Raw genomic sequence first — 10,509 nt, 5'->3', positions numbered from 1 at the left:
TTTTATTTTTGGTCAAAAGTGACTTGACTCATAAATTTTTTCCAGTCAAGCCTGTGTGTCGACCTACTCAATTTATTGGGAACACGCCTCAGTCGACTTCTCAATTTATTGGGGCCGTTGTGAAATTTGGGGACTCGTTCAATTTTTTGAGTCCCACCCGAGAGACCTGGTGGTCCTCCAACGAATGATTGGGATAAACCTGCAGGAAATCCCACCTGCGCATTCATTTGAGAAATACTGAAAAGCAATACTGTGATTCCTGTTTGTGTGTTGACTCCTCAGTGTTGTCAGTCAGTTGTTGAGTGTTTCCTGTTGTGAATCTGGTAACGTTGTTTGGAGTGTCTCTCTACATCTGCTTCACTTCATTGTATTTTAGGTTTGCATGTGAAAATGCCTCGCTCTAACAAAAGATCTCAAGCTCAGAAACGTCGGTTCCAGCAGCAGACTGGATCCCATGGTGCAACTCCTCAGTCAGCAGAAGGTTCTGCTGATCTCTGTGAGAACATGGCGGCTGTGGTGCTGAATCCTGAAGAAGTCAAAGATGTGAGCAGTGAGGTGATGATGACCCCATGTGATGAAGGTAATGTGATGGTAACAGAACTGCCCTCTGAGATTCGACTGTGTGCTTCCCGCAGTCAGAGCTCTGCCAGGTATGGTGACAATGGAAACAAACAGTGTACATGTAACTCTCTGACATTTCTAGCTTTCCTCCATGAGAACGAGACGATCTCAAAAGCAGACCTGGACCTGGTTCTGGATAAAGGGAACGTTTTATATCAACAGGTTATTAACACCCCGGACATCCACACTGATGGTTCTGGACATTTGGCTACTGATGAACTCCCTAACCTCGTTCCTTCTCGTAGCTCTACTCTGACAGCTGATCTCTCAATACTTCCTGTCTTTGGCACCTTTGGAAACCCACCAGCTGGATGTATGGATACCTACCTTTCCCTGTCTTCCAGACTGAACTGTTTGACTGATGATGTGCAGTATGCTCTGTTGATCATGACGAGGTTGTGTATTGCAGTGTTCAGGACTCCCAGTGGCAGATATGGCTTCTTTGATCCTCACTCCAGAAGAGATGATGGTTCATACAAAGAGCCTGGAACAGCTGTGATGGTGACTTTCAAACATCTCCAAGACATGGTGAATCGACTCCTCCGCTGCTACAGAGAGCATGGTGCCTCATCCACCACCCAGTATGAGTTCAAACCTGTGACGTTTGTCAGCATCAGACCTGTAAGTCCACAACCTGCTGCTTCACACTCTGTACACACACCTGTTGTTGTTGAATCAAACTCAGACAGTCTGAACACAATGAACACTGAGGTTTGTTTGGAGAGCAGCTCAAGCCAAGTGTCAGTGTCCCTGAATCAACAAGTTGATGTCCCTTCAGTTCAACCAGAAACTGGAAGTCCAACTGTGGTGAAAGAAACCTCTGATAAACTGTCAAAACTTAACAAAGACAAAAGAAGAAAGATTCAGAGAAGGTTGGCTTCAGGAAAGAATTCCCTCAGTAAAGATCAAAACAGGAAACGAAGAGAGAAATATGCTTCAAACCAAACATACAGAGAAAGTAAAAAGTGTTATTCCAGAAGAAGTTATGCAACTGAAACACTGAAAGAGAAAAAGAAAAATCAAGTTAAAAAGTCCTACAGAAACAATCCTGCTGTCAGACAAAAACACAGAGATTTGGTAAGAAATTTCTACCGAAACAGTGATGTAATCCGACAGAAGAAAAGACAGTACATCAGAGACCAATACAAAAGTAATCCTGTATTCCAGCAGAAACAGAGACAATACATCAGAGACCAATACAAAAGTAACCCTGTATTCCAGCAGAAACAGAGACAATACATCAGAGACCAGTACAAAAGTAACCCTGTATTCCAGCAGAAACAGAGACAATACATCAGAGACCAGTACAAAAGTAACCCTGTATTCCAGCAGAAACAGAGACAATACATCACGTCAAAATATAGAGACTCTGAGGTCTTCAGACAACGGCAGAAATCTTATATGACACGTTATTTCCAGGACCAAGCATTCAGAAGGAAACACAGGCTGCTAATGAGAAGGATAATGCAAGACCGGTATCAAAACAATCTGGCATTTAGAACAATGCATAATATGAGATGTGCCTTAAATATAAGACGTAAATACCGTCATGTTAACCGACAACTTCAACAACAAGACAACAGTTTGGTTGGACAGGCCATATCCATTTTCAGGTCTCAGATCAAGGCTGGACCAACATTCGTATGTACTGTGTGTCATAAAGCTTCATTTCCTAATCAAGTTAAAGTTTGTACCAGAACAAAGTATTTGAAAAATCCCAACTTGGTGGCAGCTTGTCTCACTGGAAAGTTTGTTCATCACTGTAATGAGAGCTGCAGAAGTGAAGACCAGTGCAAAGTTCCTGATGAAAGGAAGAAAGAGTGGATCTGTCACACCTGCCATGATCACCTGAGACGTGGAGCCATGCCCTCCCTGGCTGTACACAATAACCTGGAGCTTGTTGACATCCCATCAGAGCTGTCAGACTTGAACATATTAGAGAGACATCTGATCAGCAAGTGCATCCCTTTTGCTAAGATCATTCCTCTTCCTAAAGGCAGACAGAGTGCAATCCGTGGAAATGTGGTTTGTGTCCCATCTGAGATCCAGGAAACAGTTGAAGCTTTGCCCAGACTGAGAAGTGAATCTCAGGTCATGAGAGTGAAACTGAAGAGACGCCTGTGTTACCGAGGACATCAGCTCTTCCACACAGTCACCTGGTCTAAACTGATGCAGGCCCTGCACAAACTCAAACAGATTCACCCACAGTATTCTGAAATCACTATCAGAGATGAAGCTGAGCTCTGTGACCCCACCCTGCCTGACAATGATGATGATGACGATGACGATGAAGGGATGGAGGAGGAGTTTGATGAAGCAGACTTGATGGAGATTGACAGGTTTGAGAAAGATGCTCTGTGTGAAAATGAGGCTGAGGATGGTTTAGATGTTCTGTCATGTGATGGTGAAGAACCAGAGAACAGACCTGAAGAACAGCAGGAAGGTGACATGCCCAATGGTGGCTTTGCTCTGGAATCTTGTCTTCAACCTCCTAATGTAGCAGAGGAAATCATGTCTTTCAGTGAAGGAATCTACTGTGTTGCTCCTGCTGAGAGAAACAGTCCAGTCGGCTTTTTTAAGACCCCTAAACTTGAGGCCATGGCTTTCCCTGTACAGTTTCCTACAGGTCAAAACACCCTGGATGAGAGCAGACGTGTCAAACTAACACCCAGCAGTTACTTCAAATCCAGACTTTTCTCCATTGATGACAGATTTGCCAGAGACTCTAATTATTTGTTCTTTGCACAGTTTGTGATTGAGGTTCACCTGGCTACCAACAGCATGACCATCCAGTTGAGAAAAGGCAAACCCATGACCAGAGACGGACGAAAAATAACCTCAGGAATGCTGCAAGACAGACGTGAAGTAGAGAAACTTGTGAGAAACCGCGAGGCTTTTCGCTTCATGAGAGCTTTACGTGGTACTCCGGCCTACTGGCACCAGAAAACCAGTGAACTGTTTGCCATGATAAGACAGCTGGGCACTCCCACCTTCTTTTGCACGTTTTCAGCTGCTGAGATGCGATGGCCTGAAGTGATTGAAGCAATCAAGAGACAACAAGGTGAGGAGGTGAATTTTGAAGAGCTTGACTGGTCAGAAAAATGTGACATCCTGAGAAGTAATCCTGTGACAGCAATGCGCATGTTTGATAAGCGAGTGGAGGCCTTATTCAGAGATTTGCTGCTTTCGCCTGCTCAGCCACTGGGTAAAGTTGTGGACTTCTTTTATCGAGTGGAGTTTCAGCACAGAGGAAGTCCTCACATTCACTGCCTGCTCTGGGTTGAAGGTGCACCTGTGTTTGAAAAGGATGATGATCAGACTGTGTGTGATTTTGTGTCCAGATACATCACAGCTCAGCTCCCTGACCCTCACACTCAACCCGACCTGTACAAGAAAGTCAGTGAAGTCCAGAAACACAGTCGTACACACACCAAGACGTGTTTCAAAAGTGTTGGCTCTGGGTGCCGTTTCGGGTTTCCCAAACCTCCCTGCAGAAATGTAATGATCACGAGACCTGATGGTGGTAAACATACTGCAACTGCAAAGACTAAGCTGAGACCTCTGAACAGACTCCTGAATGAACCTGAAGCAGCTTCCATGAGTTTAGATCAGCTTCTGGCTCAGTGTGATTTAACCGTGGCTGAATATGAGTTTCACCTGAATGAACTGAACAAATCCAGTGCTGTCCTGTTGAAGCGAGATCCAAAGGATTGCTGGATCAATGCCTACAATCCACACCTGCTCACAGCCTGGGATGCTAACATCGACGTGTCCTACATCCTGAATGCTTACGGCTGTATTCATTATCTGACCAAGTACATCACCAAGAAGGAAGCTGGACTCTCAGAGTACCTGAAAACAGTGATCAATAACTCCAACAGCAGCAACGTGAATGACAGTGAGGAGATGAAAGCAGTCATGCAGGCCTACTCCAAGAAACGAGAAATCAGTGCACAAGAATGTGTTGCCAGAGCGTGTGGACTGAAGATGAAGAAGTGTTCCCGTGCTGTAGTTTTCATACCAACGGATGAGAACCCACTGAGAATGAGTCGCCCTCTGTCTTTCCTTGAGAACACCACTGATGAATGTACAAACATCTGGATGACATCTTTGGCTGATAAGTATAAGAACAGACCAGAAACACCAGAGTTTGAGGAAATGTGCATGGCTGATTTTGCTGCCACCTGCAGGTTTGTCCGTGAGAGCAAAGGAACAGATGTGTTTCCACTGCTGAATGACATGGGCTTTGTACAGAGGAGAAAGAATGATAAGCCAGCTGTGATCAGATATTACCGCTGCTCAGAGGAAAGAGATTCTGAGAACTTCCATGGCAGATTACTGAAGCTGTACCTTCCACACAGATCACATGAGGATCTAAAGAGACCAGGCTTTCCAACCTACCAGAGCTTTTACAGAGCCGGCTGGGTTCAGCTGCCAGGCTGGAACCACGGCCGGTCGGTGGAAGTGATCGTCAAACAGAACAGAGAAAAGTATGAGAAAAACAGTGAAGAGATTGAGAAAGCTGTTGAAGAGTTTCAAGAGAATCAAGGTGTGATGGATGAGTGGTGTAACCTTGCTCCTCAGTCTGAAGTTGTGAGACTGGACTACGATGATGATGCTGAACAACCACATCCTGATGATCCTGAGCAGGAAAATGTCCCTGAGTACAGCCGTCAAGCTGATGCAGTCAGTGAAGCCAGAGTGACCAGAGAGCCTCCTGTGATCGATCCAGCTGTGTTAAGACACATGTATCAGAGTCTCAACCTAAAGCAGGCCAGTTTCTTCTACACTGTGAGAGAGTGGTGCATTCGCAGAGTCTGTGGCCTTCGTCCAGAGCAGTTCTTCTATTACATTAATGGAGGGGCTGGAACAGGAAAGTCCCATCTCATCAAATGTATTCACTCAGAAGCATCGAAGATCCTGAGGAATGTTCCACGACATTGTGACGAGGTTGACATCAGTAAGCCTACTGTCCTGCTGACGGCTTTCACTGGAACAGCAGCGTTTAACATTTCAGGTTCAACTCTCCATTCACTGCTGAAGCTGCCAAGAAGTCTCAAACCTCCAATCCAAGGTCTTGGTAACAAGCTGGATGAAGTCAGAGCAGAGCTCCTCAACGCTGAAATCCTGATCATTGACGAGGTGTCCATGGTTTCCAGGCCGTTATTTGTCTACGTTGATGCTCGACTAAAGCAGATCAAAGGCAGTCAGAGACCTTTTGGAGGAGTTTCTGTCATTGCTGTTGGAGATTTTTATCAACTACCTCCAGTGAGGCATTCCACTCCTCTGTGTGTGTTTGACCCCTCTGAAATCGACTTGTGGCACGAGCACTTCCAGATGATCACTCTGACTGAGATCATGCGGCAGAAAGATGACGTTGCTTTTGCAGAGATGCTGAACAGGATCCGAGTCAAAGACAAGTCTGCTGAGTTGTCTGAAGCTGACAGAGCTTTGATTTATCAGACTGTAACAGAACCAGCTCTTTGTCCAACTGATGTCCTGCACATCTATGCTACGAACAAACAGGTGGATGCACACAACTCTGCAAGGCTGGCTGAACTGTTTGACAATATAATCACCATTGATGCAGATGACTTCGAGAAAGATCCTCAGACTGGCAGAATGGCACGGAAACAAACACCAGTTAAAGGAGGCAGAAATGAGCTACCAGACTCTCTACAGGTTGCTGAAGGTGTTCGAGTCATGCTGACCAGAAACATTGATGTGCAAAGTGGTCTTGTCAATGGAAGTTTTGGCACTCTGGTGCGGTGCATCTCAGAAAATGATCATGTCACAAAGCTGGGTCTCCGAATGGACAGCCATGTGTCTTCAGAGCAAAATGATGATGTGGTTTATATTCAGAGAGAGGAAGACAACCTGAAGCAGAAAGGTGTGGTGCGCAGACAGTTCCCCATCAAACTGGCTTTTGCATGTACCATCCACAAGGTCCAGGGAATGAGCATGCAGTCTGCTGTGGTGTCACTGAAGAACATCTTTGAACCTGGGATGGCTTATGTTGCTGTGAGCAGAGTCACTTCCCTCGGTGGACTCTACATTGTAGACATGGATGAGAGTAAGTTCTATGCCAGTCAACAGATCACTGCAGCACTGGAGAGCATGAGACAAGCCAGTCCAGCTGAGATGATGCCTCTACTACAGATGAGAGAAACCCTGAGCAGACCTGATACCCTGACCATCATTCACCACAACACTGAGGGATTACCGGCTCACATCAATGACATCAAGAGCCACCATGAAATGTGTTTGGCTGACATCTTGTGTCTCACTGAAACCCATTTGCAGGGCTCCTTTGTTGCAGACAGTCTTCAGTTACCAGGCTACAACCTGTTCAGACGTAACAGACACCTGTCCTACAGCAACTTCCCTCAGATTGCCAGCAGAGGTGGTGGAGGAGTAGCCATCTATGTGAGAAACCACATCCAAGCTCGAGAGAAGCAGTATCTGCTGAATGTCACCGATCTTGAGTTTGTGGCCTTGAAGCTTGATGCTCCAGTGAGTGCTATCATCGCAGCAGTGTACAGACCTCCTAACTATGACGTGACTTCTTTCCTGGCTAATCTCAGCAGCCTTCTGGACTCTCTGGAGATTCTGGACTGTCAGCCCATCATTGTCTGTGGAGACTTTAATGAAAACCTTTCATCTACAGCCAAGAAGCCCATTCTGGAGCTGTTTCAGACCAGAGGTTATGCTCAACTCATCACAGCTTCAACCACAGAGAAGAACACATTGCTGGACCTGATTTTCATTTCACAGCGTGACCACTGTGTCCAGTCTGGTGTCCTGAGAACATATTACAGCTATCATGATCCTGTTTACTGTGTCCTGACTTTCAGCAACGTGTGAAGCAGAGAAAGACTTCGGATGTCCTTTATCTTCATTTCATTCAGTAACCTGATCAGTGTTCTAATCATTTATTGTTTTCCATTAAGACTGTAGGTGCCTGATGAGGTAAGGCCTTTGTTAACAGAACTGAATCATGCATAACCTTTTTTATTGTTTCAATCATGTTTGACAGCATATGAATGAGGTAAGGTATGTGAAAGCCATCATGCTCTTCTTGAAGTGATCCTTTAATTGAATAACAGGTTTCTGATTTGTCACTGTCATGTTTGATCATCCATAATTGAGGCAACAATGTGATTTAATATTTTTTTTAAATTGATTAATGAATTGAGATCTCCACTTTCTAATTGACATCATGTAAATCTAATCTGTAAATGTCTAAAATAATCCTGTAATCATGTTAAAGTGATTATTGCATTGATATCCCTCCCTTCCTAATTGTTTATAGGTAAATCTAATGTGTAAATGACTAAAACTCTGTAGGCCTGTGCATTCATCATCTGGGTGGGTCTGGGTCAGGGTTGGAGAATGCACAGGCCACAACACTCTTCTGGGTCAGAGCTTCATTCAGTCACATGCTCTGTGGTGTAACTGACACCTACCCAGTAGTTTGAATCCTTCTTCAGTCCCCTTTGAGGACTGGAGCTGGACGACCTCCAGACTGTCCACTGTGGGGTCCTCTGAGTCACCTGTCTGAGCCGTCTCCAAGAGTGCCTGTCAGATTCACCTGTCAGGTCCTGCAGAGCATCAGTGTCTTTAGTCCCAGCATGTCCATCAGCCATAAAGCAGTCATCAGTGCTGGACATGAGAGAGACGTGAGATGGGACGGTGCCTGCCGGCCTTGATTCTGCATTGAGAGCAGAAGACGTCCTGCTGCTCTGAGGACACTGCTGGGATCATCTCAGCTGCATCGTGTCCAGACCAGAGGTCCTCCAGTCAGTCCCCATGTGTCCTCTCAGCGGAGCTGCAGGTACTTCACCAATCCTGAAACATGCAGTGAGATTGTTCCCACATGTCTCATGAATCCTCTCATCTGTCCTCTGTCCGTCCTGCCTTGTCTGCAGACACTCTGAGCCAAGAGGAACAAACTTCAGCTCCAGTCCTGACGTGGGCCTGCACTGCAGCGTCTCGAGGTATTTCATGGACTTGTTGAAGATGGAACCTCTGAATGTGTCTTGTTCTCCCACTAACATCCACCTTCTGTCAGCAGGATGGAGTGTTTCCCTCTGCCCTCCACCTTCACCTCAGAGGAGCCTCCATGCTGACGGCCTCACTGTGGAGCTGCTGCTGCTGCAAGTCTCTCCTCATCAAAGTGACGGGACTCTGCAGCGCTGATGAAGAGGAGGACTGATTCCTGTTTCCTCCATCATGAACAACTCAACCACACAGCAGGGTTCTGTCTGGGTCTCCTGTTCTCTCTGCCTCTCCCACAACATGGACAAGAGCTGTGAGAGCAGCAGCCGTCCAGCCAAGGACGGAACAAGCTTCATCTGGAGGAAACAACTGGTCTGAGCTGCTGGACATTTAGAACTCAGTCTGACTCTTGAAGGACTCAGAAGAGGACAGCTGTCCTGACTGATCTGGGAGGCACGACGAGCCACTACTGCATTTTCTTCTTTGTCCCTGAAGCCCAACCGGAATAGCAGAAAGCCGCCACCTCTGAGCCTGGTTCTGCAAAGGTTTCTTCCTGTTAACAGGGAGTTTTTCCTTTCCACTGTCGCTGATGCTTGCTCATGTGGATCTGTTGGGTTTCTGTTCTGTTTGCTGTCTCTTCAAACAAGACAAATGGACACAATTTTGTTGTTTTATTCGTTGCAATGTCAGACTGTGCGCTGGTTAACACAACATTTATTCTATTTTCTGTTGTGAATGTTTAAGTTTGAATCTTGTTGAACAGTTAATAAAATGTGTATTTTACATCAACATTGCTCTCTTATTTTTAGGTGTATCCACAAATATTCTGCCTTTAATGCTGTTTTAGCATGACATTATATGAAATTACTTTTATATCAATTTAACTTTGATTAAAATTTAACATTCAAACTTTTAAGACACAGAACTTTATACCTCTTTAATCTCTTTAAAATAGTACAGCCTCAATCTTTGACACTTCTGTAAACTTTTGCATTGTTTTTCAACTTTTTAACTTTTTCAGGGTTTTTTTAAAAAAGTTTTTCAATTTTTCAGTGTTTTTCATGTCTTTCCAACTTTTTTTAGCTTTTTTTTTTAACTTTTTCAACCTCGTTCAAATTTTTTTTCAACTTTTTCAAGTTTTTTTTTAACTTTTTCAGCCTTCTTTCAGGTTTTTCTGCTTTTGTCAACTTTATCCACTTTCAAGTTTTTTTAAACTATTTTGAACATTTGAAGCCTTTTTCAAGTTTTTTTCTGCTTTTTTCAACTTTTTCATCCTTTTTCAAATTTTTGCAGCTTTTTTCAACTTTTTCCAGTTTGGCAGCGTTTTCAAACTTTCTCAACCTTTTTCTACTATTTTCCACTTTTTGAAGTGTTTTCAAACTTTTCCAACCTTTTTCAACTTTTTGCAGTGTTTTCATATTTTTTTCAAACTTCTTCTACTTTATTTCAGTGTTTTTCAACTTTGCTTATTGACCTTTTTCTGCATTACAGTTTAACATTTTCAGCTCAGCATTCACACTTGCAGTTTCTTCAGGAACTGCAAATTGTGTGAATGCTGAAGGCATTCACACCTTTGTTTTTCAAATCTTTAATATTCTGTATTCTTCCCCTGTTTTTTGACGCTTAACTCCTCCTACAGTTTTTGTCTGATTTAAACCATTCAAGTATCAAAATGTTCAGCTTTTTAAGGACATGGGTGCTATGTTCTAGCTTTTTAAAACCTTTTAAACCTTTTAAAATATTTCAACTTTTGTGCAACTTTTTGCCCCATGTTAACGGATGGAGAAATTTTTAAAATTTATAACCCTTTAACTCCTTCAAATCTTAACCGATTTTAACCATTCAACTTTTAAACTATTCAACTTTTTAAACCCTTTCTTAAACCTTTTT

At 43.9% G+C, this 10,509-nt stretch overlaps 1 long non-coding RNA gene across 1 annotated transcript; it reads left to right on the top strand.

Moving 5' to 3' along the window:
- Positions 1 to 8,054: 8,054 nt before the first annotated feature.
- LOC115400925 (uncharacterized) lies at positions 8,055 to 9,235 on the top strand. Its single transcript, XR_003932836.1, has 3 exons — positions 8,055 to 8,455; positions 8,550 to 8,618; positions 8,696 to 9,235. It is a non-coding gene; the product is annotated as an uncharacterized LOC115400925 (long non-coding RNA).
- Positions 9,236 to 10,509: the final 1,274 nt, after the last annotated feature.

This window comes from Salarias fasciatus, chromosome 14 (genome assembly GCF_902148845.1).
Source record: "Salarias fasciatus chromosome 14, fSalaFa1.1, whole genome shotgun sequence".
NCBI classification, from domain to species: domain Eukaryota; kingdom Metazoa; phylum Chordata; class Actinopteri; order Blenniiformes; family Blenniidae; genus Salarias; species Salarias fasciatus.
The sequence above is the reverse complement of the archived record's forward strand: the minus strand, read 5'-3'. Positions and strand labels throughout refer to the sequence as shown.